The sequence below is a fragment of the Opisthocomus hoazin genome, chromosome 3 (genome assembly GCF_030867145.1).
Source record: "Opisthocomus hoazin isolate bOpiHoa1 chromosome 3, bOpiHoa1.hap1, whole genome shotgun sequence".
NCBI lineage: Eukaryota > Metazoa > Chordata > Aves > Opisthocomiformes > Opisthocomidae > Opisthocomus > Opisthocomus hoazin.
Genome location: NC_134416.1, coordinates 10,849,665 through 10,865,401, shown reverse-complemented (window position 1 = coordinate 10,865,401; position 15,737 = coordinate 10,849,665).

Below are 15,737 nucleotides of genomic sequence, written 5' to 3'. Positions count from 1 at the left end.
CTCTCCTCAAACACCTTTCTCCCATAGTATATTAGTTAGCACTTCCCTGTGGTGGATGTGAGGAGAGACTAATGAGGCTGAAACCAGTAACTGCTCAGCAACGAATTGCTTTTGTGACAGCAGATTTGGTGGTCCAGATCTCATGGTCCAAATTTACAGTTAGCAACAGACTTCTTATCTGACGCTTAGGTCATCCTCCTATTTCTATGATGCTCCCCCTCTCACATGCTTTTTCTGTCTCGTCTACTTTGATGTATATATTCTGGGGGTAAGGTAGTCAAGGGCCACTACAGAGACAGACACATTTGAAATAGAGAACCAGAGGTCACCACAACACTGAGGCTGAGCTCAACTGGTGTGACTCAGGAACATACACACCCTAACACAGTGATGGAAAAAGGAGAGGAGACCAAAGTGCAGATAACTTTCCTACTTCAGGTATATATAATGTTTCTACACTGCATCCATTGCAATAAGTCTATACAGACTGAGGCCTGAAAAAATTGTCTTCATAACTGTGCAATAACTATCATCTCTGGATTAATTCAAGGTTGTATTACATTCACAAAATAATTTGTGAAAGATTGTTTAAACTGTTATATGCAGATTTAAACTTCTGCAAAGTGAAAAGTAAACTAGTTACCTTTTTTAAAGAAAAAGTTTATTTTTAGAAAAAAACCCCAAACCAAAAACCTTTCCCTGACAGTTTAGTTCCTTAGCCACGAATAAGGTAAAAGTGAAGTTATATATGTATAAATATCTGAAGGGTGGGTGTCAGGAGGATGGGGCCAAGCTCTTTTCAGTGGTGCCCAGTGACAGGACAAGGGGCAATGGGCACAAAGTGAGGCATAGGATGTTCCATCTGAACATGAGGAAGAACTTCTTCCCTCTGAGGGTGGCGGAGCACTGGAACAGGCTGCCCGGGGAGGTTGTGGAGTCTCCTTCTCTGGAGATATTCAAGACCCGCCTGGACAAGGTCCTGTGCAGCCTGCTGTAGATGACCCTGCTTCGGCAGGAGGGTTGGACTAGATGACCTACAGAGGTCCCTTCCAACCCCTACCATTCTGTGATTCTGTGATTCTGTGATTCTATATTCACAAAATGACTATTTATGTAAGAAAGATGTTTTTATCCAAACACTCTTCTTGTTAGTATTAAAGAGCTTTTTATATATTATTTGCTCTGACAGTTCAGGCCCATGGGATACTTTCTTACCTGACATGGACCCTAAATAGACATCTAGCCTTTATGACAGTTCATTGGTCTGGAAGAGAGAACAGGTTAAGGTATCCTTTTTACAGCAGCATATCACTACAGCAATGTCTTTTGGTACCAAACTTGTCTACACATTATTAAAACAGGAGGTTTGGGAAATTGGAGGGTGAAGAAAAAGTTTTTTATGGATTGTGAATTTTTTCTGCTTCTGTAGGTAGGACTCATTTTACGTAAGTTTAATCACCTAACAGTTCAGTTTCCAGCCTCCTTATAGAATCTGTGAAGGAGAGAAACTTTAGACAACAATTCACCTCATCTCTCTCAAGCCCATTTTAGGATGGGATCAGTAGTATTTTAGGATGTGTCTGTTGATCCACAAATAATAGAACCCAAAAAGATAGTTTGAACTAGGTGCTTACTTTTTCAGGTAGATATAGACTAGTCCATACCATGTTTTTCACCTATCTTTTGGACACCTCTGCATTTTTTTACTGCTCTAATGAGAGATGTAGTCTGATATAAAAATTTCTTCCCATTAAGTGATCAGCTAGGAGAAAATTTTTTTTACAGTACCTTAAAAGAAAAAAAAATGCAGTATATGTGTCTTGGGCTCCTTTGAGGGTGTACAGGGGATCCTTGTATCATATAACCTAACAGTATACATCTACATTATTTTTCCAATGTTTTTTACAGATTCTATATAGAACAATCACTTGATTTCTTGATAAGGAATATCTGTTTCTGGCATGGAACATGGCATCTGTTCACCTGAGCATGGCTCTGTCACAAATGAGTGGTTAGGTCAGTTAAACGATCACTCAAAGCTTTTGCAAGAAAAGAGTTTACTGAAAATTTAGAAAACGTGTTCTTACAAAGTTCGTTGGCACGGTTCACTCTGTTAATTATCAAATGAATGGAATACAAAACTGAAGGAGGTTTTGAATGGAAAATTATTTATACAGACTAAAAGCAAAGTGTAAGGGGATAGGGAGACCCTCCCATTCAGTCACCAGGTTCAGAATGGACCCCCTTGCTTTCTAAACTCCTTCTCAGACAGGAGCCTAGGTGCAGCTGGATCCAGAACTGGCCTTAGGCCACAATGGTTTATGTCTAAGGAATATGTTTAGCAGCAATTCAGGGTGTGTTCACAGTTTAAAGAGAGAGAGAATCACAGGAATTTAGCAGCTGTTAATCACTGGTTAACCTCACATTTACAGAGTGATTAGAAAGAATTTACTATTACAATCACAGTAATAGAATATTACATTTTGAGTCAATTCACATACACAATCATAAAAATTCCCCTTGAGTTCAGTGAAATACTTCAAATTGAATGGTTTCTCAATGGGCAAAGGCTGAGTCTCAAGGAGATCAGCCCAGGTAGTTCACGAGTTACTCTGAGAAGCATCCCACTCAGAGGGAGTTACTGGGCGCAGCCCGCTGCGGACCAGAAGACCTCAAAGGGCCTTCCTTGGTACCACTGTTTATAGGGTCTCCAGTTGGTTGACTTTAGACATCAGTAATTTTCCATCCTGGTCACAATCCACATGATGCACACAGCAACTATACAATTCAAGTACTACCCAAAATGTACAGTACTGACATTGACCAGGCAGGTGCAACTCCAGGTATCAGGGAATTCAGGTGCGGTTGGGGGGTGCCTGATCGGCCCAACTCACTTCTCTTGGACAAAGACAAGAGCAGTGCCAAGTTGTCCCGATTCACGGCACACCAACTAGCTCTTCTTGCAGTACAAGCAAGAATACAATGTGCTAGTGTACTGGATGAAGATAAGGTTCCAGTAGTCAAATTAAAAAATATTTGAATGTCATTTTTGTTTCAGCTTTTTACACTCTGTAGTAAATATTATTCATAGGGTCCATTGTGATTTTTTCTCTCTGATTAAAAGACGGTGCTAAATACTGAGCAGTGAATGACAGGAGAAAGTACTGGTTTAGGCAAATTGATTTTTGTAGTAGCCCATGAGCTAGAAACAGTTCAGAGCTACTGAAAATAGTCTCACAGAGATTATGTTCATGGAGATTTTAACTTCAAAACATGACTTCTGGAATTTTTTCCTCACTGAAGTACTGTACTTACTGTAAAAGTGAAGCGAGGATCATAATCTAAAGGCTGATCCTATCTTGTATAATCTAATAGTCTTTTCACAACAAAAATATGATGTGAATTTTCATGTATAAGATGACTGATGTGATTATCAAAGCAAATTGAATAAGCTAGATATGACCAATATACTTGAAGTACAAAAGCTCCAGAGAACTGGAAGATGGTTAGTGTGAAGCCAACAGACCTTTCAAGGGAGACTCCAGGAACTTTGGAGTAATAGTGCGATGTCCAGCAGAACCTCTAATGAAAAGCGGAATTTATGGACACATGGATAAATAGTGGATGTGTGCCAATGTAGCCTTTGGAAAAGAATTCATACCTTATATACCTACTGTGGTACTTTGAAGAATCAAAAAATAAGTAGATTTATTAATATGTTTACTTGGACTTCGAAAGATATTCGATAAATAGCCAAAGAAAGGCATTGAGGAAAGTCACCAAATACCCTTACCAGAATTAAGCTGCTGTGGTATAAAATGGAAGTTCCTTGTATTGTGGAATAGTTTGTTAATTGCTAGGAAAAGAGGGATAGAAACAAGCAATCAGACTCACAGTACAGGTAGGTGAGCAGTGGAGTTCACCATTGTCTGACTTGGGAAAGGGGCATGAATAATCACAGAATCACAGAATAGTAGGGGTTGGAAGGGACCTCTGTGGGTCATCTAGTCCAACCCCCCTGCCGAAGCAGGGTCACCTACAGCAGGCCGCACAGGACCCCGTCCAGGCGGGTCTTGAATATCTCCAGAGAAGGAGACTCCACAACCTCCCTGGGCAGCCTGTTCCACTGCTCCGTCACCCTCAGAGGGAAGAAGTTCTTCCTCATGTTCAGATGGAAGTTCCTATGCCTCAGTTTGTGCCCATTGCCCCTTGTGCTGTCGCTGGGCACCTGTGAAGAAACTGAAAAGAGTCTGGCTCCATCCTCCTGACACCCACCCTTCAGATATTTATAAGCACTTATTAGGTCCCCTCGCAGCCTTCTCTTCTTGAGGCTAAACAAGCCCAGCTCCCTCAGCCTCTCCTCATAGGACAGATGTTCCAGTCCCCTCACCATCCTCGTAGCCCTCCGCTGGACTCTCTCCAGTAGCTCCTCATCTTTCTTGAAGTGGGGAGCACAGAACTGGACAGAGTACTCCAGATGGGGCCTCACTAGGGCATTGTAGAGGGGAAGGAGAACCTCCCTCAACCTACTGGCCACACTCCTCCTAATGCATCCCAGGACCCCATTAGCTTTCTTGGCAGCTAGGGCACACTGCTGGCTCATGGTCAACCTGTCGTCCACCAGCACACACAGATCCCTCTCCGCAGAGCTGCTCTCCAGCAGGTCCACCCCAAGCCTGTACTGATGCATGGGGTTGTTCCTCCCCAGGTGCAGGACCCTACATTTGCCTTTGTTGAACCTCATCAGGTTCCTCTCTGCCCAACTTTCCAGCCTATCCAGGTCACGCTGAATGGCAGCACAGCCTTCCGGTGTATCAGCCACTCCTCCCAGTTTGGTGTCATCAGCATACTTGCTGAGGGTACATTCTAACTCTTTATCCAGGTCATTGATGAAGAAGTTAAACAAGACTGGGCCCAGTACTGACCCCTGGGGTACTCTACTAGTTAGCGGCCTCCAACTAGACTCAGCGCCGCTGATGAAAACCCTCTGAGTTCTGCCATTCAGCCAGATCTCAATCCACCTCACCGACCACTCATCCAGCCCACACTTCCTGACCTGTATGTCTGTAGCCTATCCGAATAAGCGTGATCGCGTGTACAGATATGAAAAATGTACATAACCACGCAAGGGGAGCAATAAAGTGAACTGACTGTGCATTGCATCAATGTATGAAAGTCGTTCCTGTCCCTGCATGGATGCTGAAACTCGACAGGTATGATACTCTCACCCTTCCCCAGTTTTTATATAAAAAAAAAAGTTTAAGAAAAAAATTTATAATAGAAATTTTCAAGAGTTTCAGAAGAGCAAATGGGTGATCAAAGGTCTGTAGCAGGTTCTGCATTCATAGGTAGGGTAGACTTTTTCAGCCTGCAGGCATACAGTGCAGGAGGATATTAATAAGACCTACAAACCACAGGTGTCCTAAAGAAGAGACATGGGGATCAGCTGTTTGCTGTCTTTTCCACTACAAAACCAAAACACCATGGAATTGAATCTAAAGGAAACTAACAAGTGGCAAATTGTAATAAAATTAAAAACACCAGCTTTCATACAGGATGAAGAATCTGCCCAGGCTACTGTTTACAAGGACTGCTGTCTGTTTCTAGAACTCACTGAGTCATAAACCGCTGGAGGCAAGGAGAGTATTTTTGGCAAGTATTGGTATTTGCTGCCTGATACCACCTTCCAGATATTCACTGTTGGTTACTTTCTGAGATAGAATAGTGGAAAAATTGTATGTCCGTTTCTGACACAATATGCCTGTTTTTATACGATTATCATCAGATTCAACCTCCTGCACGCTGTGGTTAAGTGTAGAGCACAAAGAGGTTATTTTTTCCTTGCAGACAATGCATTAGAGTGATTTAAAAACAGATCAAGCATCCAAGGAGCTTACTTGAAAAGACTTTAGAATACACTGAGAAGCCCCAAAATTTATCAACACTTACGGACATTTTTAATGCGCTAAATCATTAAGCTTTCTTTGCAGTATTTTTTTCCCATTCAGAAAAAAACTTCTGTTACTTAATAAAGCAGAAGTACTGAAAATAATAAGAGACTCATATAAATGAAACAGGTTTCTCCAACCTGCTGTGAAGTGAATAAGGTTTGGTGTATTGTTACTGCATGCCAGTCGTGCTTCTGCAGTTGTTAGTAAGGACTCAATTCAGTCAACTGAATGTAAGTACTTAGCGCTATTTGAAACGGCTCATGGTATCCAAGACATCCTCAAGGGTCTGGCAGATACAAGACAAGAGTTAAGCCAGACCCTTCTGGAGCAGAAGCTTGAAATCAGACAAAGACTGTGGCACAGCAAATGGCACTAGGCACCAATGTTTAATTGCAAAGTAACTGTCTGTGTAACTGCATCTAAGTGATCTCTTATGAGGTGATGCAACTTAGCCCAAAATGTCAGTGGAACAATGTTATCTCCCTTTTTACTTCATGAATTAAGAACATGAAAATGGTAAGTCACCTTTGTTATGTTTTCTCCATTTTTTTAAGCTGCCACATTGCTCATATGCCCAAATAAAAAAAAACACAAAGTGAAGTCCAGGCTTATTATCCACTACCAGCCAACCTTGTCACTCCTCCTTTTTCATTCTTTTTCAAAATACCATCTAATTCTGTTTCTGTAATGTGACAGAATGTGCACAATCCTTTTGTTAGGCCAAGGGGTTATAGATGTGTATCAGTTCTTTAATAAAGCATACAGGCACAAACATTAATTTTTTATTTGCTAATAGTCATATGTCTTAGTAGAAAAACATCTGCAAAGAATCAAACAGTAATGAGAACTTGTCTTTAATTAAGTGTTTCACCAAATGGAATAGTAGGGAGAAGAATTTTAGGGAGACATCATTAAATTTAATGAGACTTGAGCATCTGAACTCTACGCCACCCAGGCACCAGCAGAAAGATGTAACTCTGTCATTGCCAAGAATGAAGGTGTAAGAATAGAAGATACTCATTATTCTTATGAAATGAATGAAATTTTATTGTCTTCCCCCTCACACTGCCTCCACCGATAAAGCACTGTTGGGTAACATGATAACAACATACAGCTATTGCAGGGCCAGTCATGGAGGTGACACATTTTCCCAGCCAAGGATGAGTCTTCTGAAATAAAAGCGTTTCAGAGAGAAAACCTTAAGAGGAAAGAGGTGCTGGGTATCTTAACCTTTCTGCCTCACAAACACCACATGTTTCAATTGGTCCGCTGGAGATATGATGGAAATCTGTCATCACTGTGTTGCTAGTCCAACGGAACTTCATCTCCTTTTTCCTAAAATTGTGAGTGGCCACAAAACAGGGCTGCCAGCCATTCCAGCAGGCACACTGGTTGTGATGCCAACGCAGCATCTGCAGGTGGAGGGGATCAGTATCTTCCCAACGAGAAATAATGGGAAAATGAGAACCAGTGTTTACACTGACATCTGCAAACATAGTGACATTTTTCTAACCCCGTACTCATACCACATCCAGCTGAGATGACTCATCTAAGGACTGATGTGAGAGGAGCAATGTGGGTAGAAATGGGAAAAATCCTTCTTGGTTTTTACGTGTTAGTTCACGTCCCTCTCTGAAAGATGGATACCAAAATTCACAAGACATTTCCAGTTGCTGTCAAGGACTGTGCAAGGACAAAATAATAGCATGCATAGTAGGACATTTAAATGTGACTTGAAGAGCATACTTTGGAGTAGGTTGAGTTTAGCAAAAGTATGGTATTACCCTGCAATAACTTCCATATGCATTATAGTGATAGTAATACATTCACTGTCCTATTTTCTTAATCCTCTTGCTTGTGGAGCTGTGGTGTGGGTGGAAATCAAGATTAAAAGATAGCAGTCTAGAAAACTGTGCATAGATAAGCCCTGAAAATATTAATTTTTTGTCTTTGAACTGTGCTAGTAATGGTGGGGAGTAAATTACTGCAGGATTAGAAACATTATTTTATGCAAGATGTAATACAGGGCCAAATTGAAGAACCCTATTCCCTGTTAATTAAACCAAACAGTTCATACTGTTCAAAAATACTGATTTAAGGAGCAGAACTGCAAATTAGAAAATATTTTGGTCTGCTTATGTTTAATTTTAATTAACTGGAGACATACTAATTTGACAAGTGTTTCACAACACAGAACTTGTAAAGGGAGAGATGAAGGTTATGCTTCATCTGCAGGCTATATTTTAAGTACAACTGCATTAAAAAAATCTTAAATACATACTCTAGCCTTACAGTATAAGACATTTAAAATGCTTTACTGTGGGCTCTTTACCAAAAAAATATTTTTGCTTCGCATAAAATTATTGGTTAAATATTTCTGACCTTCACCACTATATACTTCAACAAACGTAACTGATCATTTCATTTTGTTTCAGTCTGAATTCAGGAAACAATACCCATGCAGTGGAACACAGCTCACTTAACATTAGCATTCTAGGGGAGGTCATCCCATCCTAAGATAGGTGTCTAACATAAACTATAACTCAGTCTTCAGAGGTAAAAATCTCACTTCAGTGATGAAAGAGGATGCCTAAGTGATGAACTGAAGGTTTAAGGAGATATTATTATTTTCAACAATAAACTGAAACCTGGGGACGAAAAACCCAGTGCATCTGTACAGGCTAGAGGCTGACGTGCTGGGGAGCAGCTCTGCGGAGAGGGATCTGGGTGTGTTGGTGGATGACAAGTTGACCATGAGCCAGCAGTGTGCCCTGGCTGCCAAGAAAGCCAATGGTCTCCTGGGGTGTATTAAGAAGACCGCGGCCAGCAGATCGAGGGAGGTTCTCCTCCCTCTCTACTCTGTCCTAGTGAGGCCCCATCTGGAGTACTCTGTCCAATTCTGGGCTCCCCACTTCAAGAAATATGAGGAGCTACTGGAGAGAGTCCAGCGAAGGGCTACGAGGATAATGAGGGGACTGGAGCATCTGTCCTATGAGGAAAGGCTGATGAAGCTGGGCTTTTTTAGCCTGAAGAAGAGAAGGCTGAGAAGGTACCTTATAAATGCTTACAAATATCATCTGAAGGGTGGGTGTCAGGAGGATGGGGCCAGACTCTTTTCATTGGTGCCCAGCGACAGGACAAGGGGAAACGGGCACAAACTGAAGCACAGGAAGTTCTACCTGAACCATGAGGAAGAACTTCTTCCCTCTGAGTGTGACAGAGCCCTCGAACAGGTTGCCTATAGAGGTTGTGGATTCTCCTTGTCTGGAGATACTCAAAACTGCCTGGATGAGGTCCTGTGCAACCTGCTCTAGGTGACCCTGCTTTGGCAGAGGGGGTTGAACCAGATGATCCCCAGAGTTCCCTTCCAACCCCTACCATTCTGTGATTCTGTTATTCTGTGAAAAATTCAGGTGAATTCCACTTTTTAGTTTACTGATACCAATTTTATTAAGCAAATAACTTTTTACATTATATTTTTTTGCTAAAGAATCAAAGCAGGCATCATTCATTTCGTTAGATTTTCAGCAGAATTTATTGGGCTTGGGTTCTCCTTGGAAGTGACAATGTAGATGTTTCTGTTCTGGAAATGTAAGCTCCTGTTTCTATTTCATACCACGATATCAGCATCCTCCAAGCGTTATATATACGTTATGAATAAAGGAAAACATAAAATTGGAGGTTAAGCATGTAGTAAGTAGTTGAGTATGATGCCTTGGCATCTTCTAGGTGAGAAATATGAAAATAAAGGTTTTCTTCTAATTTCTATCTTGCATTTTTTAACAGCCAGTTTTCCTTCCATTTGATTTGCTTCCACTGTGTGCATATGTTGCTCTCCTTTCCTTCAGGAATGGTACTCAAAATCATCAATTACTCCCCATTACTCGTGCTTCTCAGGTTGATTCTCTGCTTGGGAGAACAGGATTTCTCCCATAGTAAGACTGCTTGACTAAGATTTTAAAGAAATCTTTAGAAATAGATTGGCCCACTTCTCTCTGGAAAGATCAACTTCTCTTCTGTGGGTTGCAGCATCATGACTGAGAACTGATTGTAGGAAAAAGTGGTCTTCAAGATATGTCTGAGAAAAAGACTATAGAAAAAAGGCAATGTGACAATCTTGTCAAACTCACACATAGCTATAAGAAAGAAAAGGTCATGGGCTTCATGAAATACCCAACTGGTAGTTGAATATGCTGAAGAGAGGAATGGGAATATGAAGTGATAAGTTACCTGAGAGTGCTGCTGCTAAAAGCGAACGTGCTTGTGAATTTTGGAAAGTTTTCCAGAGTGCCTTTTCTGCTTTTCCATTGTACAGTCAAATCATGTGAACATTTTCAGGTTTGAGTAGTGCAAATCAATCATATTTTTGTACTCTTGGAAGTCATCAAATTTTGATTACCTCAGGTTGAATTGTTTGCTCTTTTTAATGCCATAATACTGATAATTGTTCCCTGAGATACCTGAATTTTTCTGTAGGGAATTTGATTTTTTAAATACAATTCTTTGAGAAGCTATGTGATTAAGATTAAGGAATGGATCTTGTAAAAAAAAGGCAAAGTTTTCATTTGAAGATGAAATTCACTTTCCGCAGAATTTTCAGGACAATTTTGCTCTTTAAAGAATCACTTTTATTTAAACAAAACGGGACACACGACTCTTTTCACAATGAGCACTAAATAAAATTATTTTTGTTTTTTTTAATATATAAGTCCAGTAGCACAGCCAAGAATACAGAAGTGTACAAAAATTATAAACTTCACTAAGTGATATCAAGTCTTCTTGGAAGAAGACTTTTAGATGGAAAGTTTGAAGTAAGACTAAAGATTTGACCAAGGTCTGATAGCTGTTACAGGAGGCAAAGTCTTCAAACCTTTCATAGTCTTTTGAAGTAGAATCTCTTGATCAAGTCAGCTAGTGGAGCAAAGTATCTGGAAAAGCAATGTCTCTTGACAGTAGACCAGAACTGGGAAAGTGAAAGTAGAGTAGGGGGTTTAGAAGATGAGAAGAGTTGTAGAGGAACTATAATAGGAAAAAGAGTAGACTTAGGATCTCTGCCTCACCCCAGTTCCAGCTGTAACTATTCCACTGACAACAGGAACAGCAGAGTTGTGTTATGGAGCAACATCAGGGATATATGAAACACTGGCATATCCTTCAGCTTCTGAATCTCAGTTTACCAGAGGAAACTTCTAAGCCTTCCAGGATAACCTTCTGTCTTCTTCTAAGGCTTCCAGGATATTCCTCAGAAGATATCACTGTCTTGTTTTTCATCTCTTGAATCAGTGAAAAACTGTCGTGATGATTGTCTTTATAATTAGTGACAGATGGAGAGTACAGGGTTTGTCTACACTTGGGTTTATTTCGGAAAAAAACACCCAAAATGCATATTCTTTAATAAAATATTCCAGATCAGTTTTTCTAAATTCATGCACATATGCATGCTCTGATTCCAAATGACCATAACTAAATATTGAAAATGGCTTATACTAGGTCAGAATAAGAACAGATTGGCATAATTGGGAATGAATGTCCTATTATGAATGAATGCTAGTCTTATCCAAAATTAGTTTTTCTGTGTTAACAAGCTCTGAATTTCTCAAAGGAGTTCTGTTTGAATGCCTAAGCACTGGCCCTGGGAATGTTAAAGCTACAGTATCAAGGTGTGTCTGTGGACAGAAGTCCATAGTTTGAGAGTAGTTTACCGTCAAGATGAATGGTTTCATGCAAAATAGCTATTGGGGAAGATGTGGCCTGTGATACCTCCTGCTTTATGCCTCAGAATTGTTGAACTGTAGCTAGTTAGTGAAGGTCTAAATGGCACCAGGGACCCCTCCAGTGGCTTAGCACTGTAGATGATTGCCTGCCACTGCTCTGGCACTACTTAATACACTGGTATAGACACAGCTTTAGAGAACTCAAAGGGGAAAAAAGGAAAGAACATTCTGTGATTCTGTGAACCCAGGTCCTAATACCATGTACCTAATGGCTTCTCCTGGACATCATGGACCCATTGGAAAGGACCAGAGGAGGGCCACAGAAATGTTCAGAGGGATGGAACACCTCTCCTGTGAGGAAAGGCTGAGAGAGTTAGGGCTGTTGAGTCTAGAGAAGAGAAGGCTCCAGAGAGACCTTATAGCAACCTTTCAGTACCCAAACGGGGCCTACAAGAAAGCTGGAGAGGGACTTCTGAAAGGGCATGGAGTGATAGGACAAGCAGCAATGGCTTTAAACTGAAACAGGGTAGATTTAGATTAGATGTAAGAAACAAACTCTTTACTCTGAGGGTGGTGAGGCCCAGGAACAATTTGCCCAGAGAAGTTGTGGATGCCCCCTCCCTGGAAGTGTTGAAGGCTGCTGGAGCTTTGAGCAACCTGGTGTAGTGGAAGGTCTCCTTACCCATGGCAGGGGGGTTGGAACTAGATAATCTTTAAGGTTCATTCCATCACAAACTGTTCTATGATCCTATGTTTCTAAATGGACTATGACTCAGGATAGTTCCTTACAGTCACCAGTAGCTGAGAGGACTATGTTCCCATACAAGATTATTCACACTATGTTAATGTATATGTCTAGTAGGCTGCCCAAGTTAGGACTAGGCTCACAAGGTTCCCTATATAATCAACAGAGAGAAAAACACCTCCACATGTTGATTTGGGGCATGCAAACTAGGCTGTGCTCTATGTTGCTCTCTAGAGAAGCCAATCTTTTATGGGAAAAAAAAAGCCTCCTGACTAGGCATTCTTTTTTCTTACTGAATGAACAAAAGTGACTGGTTGCTACTGGTACCTCTGCAATCTTGACATCAAGACTGAGTCTGCCACCCTCAATCAAAGTAAAAAGAACACCTTTTTGTGCTTAAACGAGTGTCTGAGTCACTCAGAATCAGATTCACATCTCTGAAAGAACCTATTGCTAAAAGAATCTGTCTTACCAGGATGGTGACAGCTGCTCTGTAGTCTCTAAAATGCACAGACGTCAAGCTCCCCATAGTGGCATTGCTATGATTTAGGGCATCTGCCCGCACAACCTGTGAACTGCAGTTTGATTTCAATGAACCATCTGTATTCCTGTTTGTTCCTATGCCTTGTGCTGCATATGTAGAAAAGAGGAAGCATAGTACTTACAGCTCTGTCTTAAAATTACCTTTTTTACATGCTATTATTTAGTGAAGGTTGCGTCTAATCTAGGAAAAGCCACATTACTTATTAGACCTATAGGATTTCCATAGAGAAGAATATCAATATTATGGGTAAGAATTATACTCTCCATTGCTCAATGCAGTTTACTCTTACCTACTGGAGGCAAATATTTTTTATAAAAAGTGCAGACTGCACGTGGGATCTAAAGTTAGATGTCAAGTCAAACTTTGGCAGAGAGTGTGAGGGTCCATATAGAAGGGAAATACATAAGAATAATGCAGGTGCATGCCACAGCATAGTTATAGATGAGAGCTGAACCCACTGATGCATAAGAGGCATGGTTGTGAATAGTGGCTGTTAAACAGTGATATTCCGTTTGTCTTGGAGATCAGTGGCCATGGGTATGCAGCCCAGATTGATGAGAGAATTGAACTCTGGTAGCAATTCCCCCAGTTTTGACCTCAGCTTCAACTCCCTCATGTTTTCCAGAAAATTTTGACCAGTGTAAGAAGAGATGCTAATCACATTGCCACCAGTGACGTGCGGAATCAAACTTCACCACTCACAGAGTTATGAAGCAGGTATGTTCATTGCAGCGCTGGGTGCAAGGGGGATCGCTCCTCCTAACTTGCACACTGAGTCACGAAGCATGCACCTATTTATTACAAAGCTTATCTAAGTAGGCTAGATTATTGTAATTATTTCTAAGAATTCATTATCATACTCCACCCCCCTTTAGCACTTGCGCAATGTTGTCTGGTGGTCGTCTGTGGGAGTCTTCTGCATGAAGGCTCATAGTCTTCCTCGCTGTGTGCTTTCACCTTTGGCTCAAAAATTCCTGAGTTGTCTGTGTTGGCTGAGGCCCAAACCATAGGACAGAATCACAGAATCACAGAATAACAGAATCACAGAATAACAGAATGGTAGGGGTTGGATGGGACCTCTGTAGGTCATCAAGTCCAACCCCCCTGCCGAAGCAGGGTCACCTACAGCAGGCTGCACAGAACCTTGTCCAGGCGGGTCTTGAATATCTCCAGAGAAGCAGACTCCACAACCTCCCTGGGCAGCCTGTTCCAGGGCTCCGTCACCCTCAGTGAAGAAGTTCTTCCTCATGTTCAGACGGAACTTCCTATGCTTCCTTTTGTGCCCGTTGCCCCTTGTCCTGTCGCTGGGCACCAATGAAAAGAGTCTGGCCCCATCCTCCTGACACCCACCCTTCAGATATTTGTAAGCATTTATAAGGTCTCCTCTCAGCCTTCTCTTCTTGAGGCTAAACAAGCCTAGCTTCCTCAACCTCTCCTCGTAGGGGAGATGTTCCAGACCCCTCACCATCCTCATAGTCCTCCGCTGGACTCTCTCCAGTAGCTCTTCATCTTTCTTGAAGTGGGGAGCACAGAACTGGACAGAGTACTCCAGATGAGGCCTCACTAGGGCAGTGCAGAGGGGAAGGAGAACCTCCCTCGACCTACAGGCCACAGTCTTCCTAATGCACCCCAGGATGCCATTGGACTTCTTGGCAGCCAGGGCACACTGCTGGCTCATGGTCAACCTGTCGTCCACCAGGACACCCAGGTCCCTCTCCACAGAGCTGCTCTCCAGCAGGTCCACCCCAAGCCTGTACTGATGCATGGGGTTGTTCCTCCCCAGGTGCAGGACCCTGCATTTGCCTTTGTTGAACCTCATCAGGTTCCTCTCTGCCCAGCTTTCCAGCCTGTCCAGGTCACGCTGAATGGCAGCACAGCCTTCTGGTGTATCTACCACACCTCCCAGGACCAGTTTCAGCTAGAGAGTTGCTTCTTACAAACAACAAAGTTCCGGTTATCAGTCCTTGTTTCTCTTCATTGGTCTCCAAGTAGTCCTTGTTAGCTACATTTGAGCCACAACAGTCCTTGTTTTTCTTTGTTTGTCTCACAAGCAGTCCTTGTTAACTACATTGGAGCCACAGCAGTCTTTGTTAGCAAGGTTACTAAGAACAGAACTAAACAAAATAACAGTGTTTAACACTTACTTTAACATAGATGCAAAATTATATAACAAAATTAAACTAAAGCTGTAGCAAAATCGAACTAATTGTTCATTTCCCACATCACCAGTTTCCAAGATCAGCCCTCCTTCCTGACTGACAAACACCCTTGACACATTTATTCATATTAGAGAATCATAGAATCATAGAATGCTTTGGGTTGGAAGGGACCTTTAGAGGTCATCTAGACCAACCCCCCTGCAGTGAGCAGGGATATCTTCAACTAGATCAGGCTGCTCAGAGCCCTGTCCAACCTGGCCTTGAATGTTTCCAGGGATGGGGCCTCCACTACCTCTCTGGGCAACACGTTGCAGTGTTTCACCACCCCCACTGTAAAAAATTTCTACGTTATATCCAGTCGAAATCTATCCTCCCTTAGTTTAAAACCATTACTCCGTGTCCTGTTGCAACAGTCCTTGCTAAAAAGATTGTCCCCATCTTTCCTATAGGCTCCCTACAGGTACTGAAAGGCTGCTATAAGGTCTCCCTGCAGCCTTCTCCTCTCTAGGCTGAATAGCCGCAACTTTCTCAGCCTTTCTTCACAGCAGAGGTGTTTCAGCCCTTTGATTATTTTTAGGGCCCTCCTCTGGACCCTCTCCAACAGATCCATGTCTTTACTGTGCT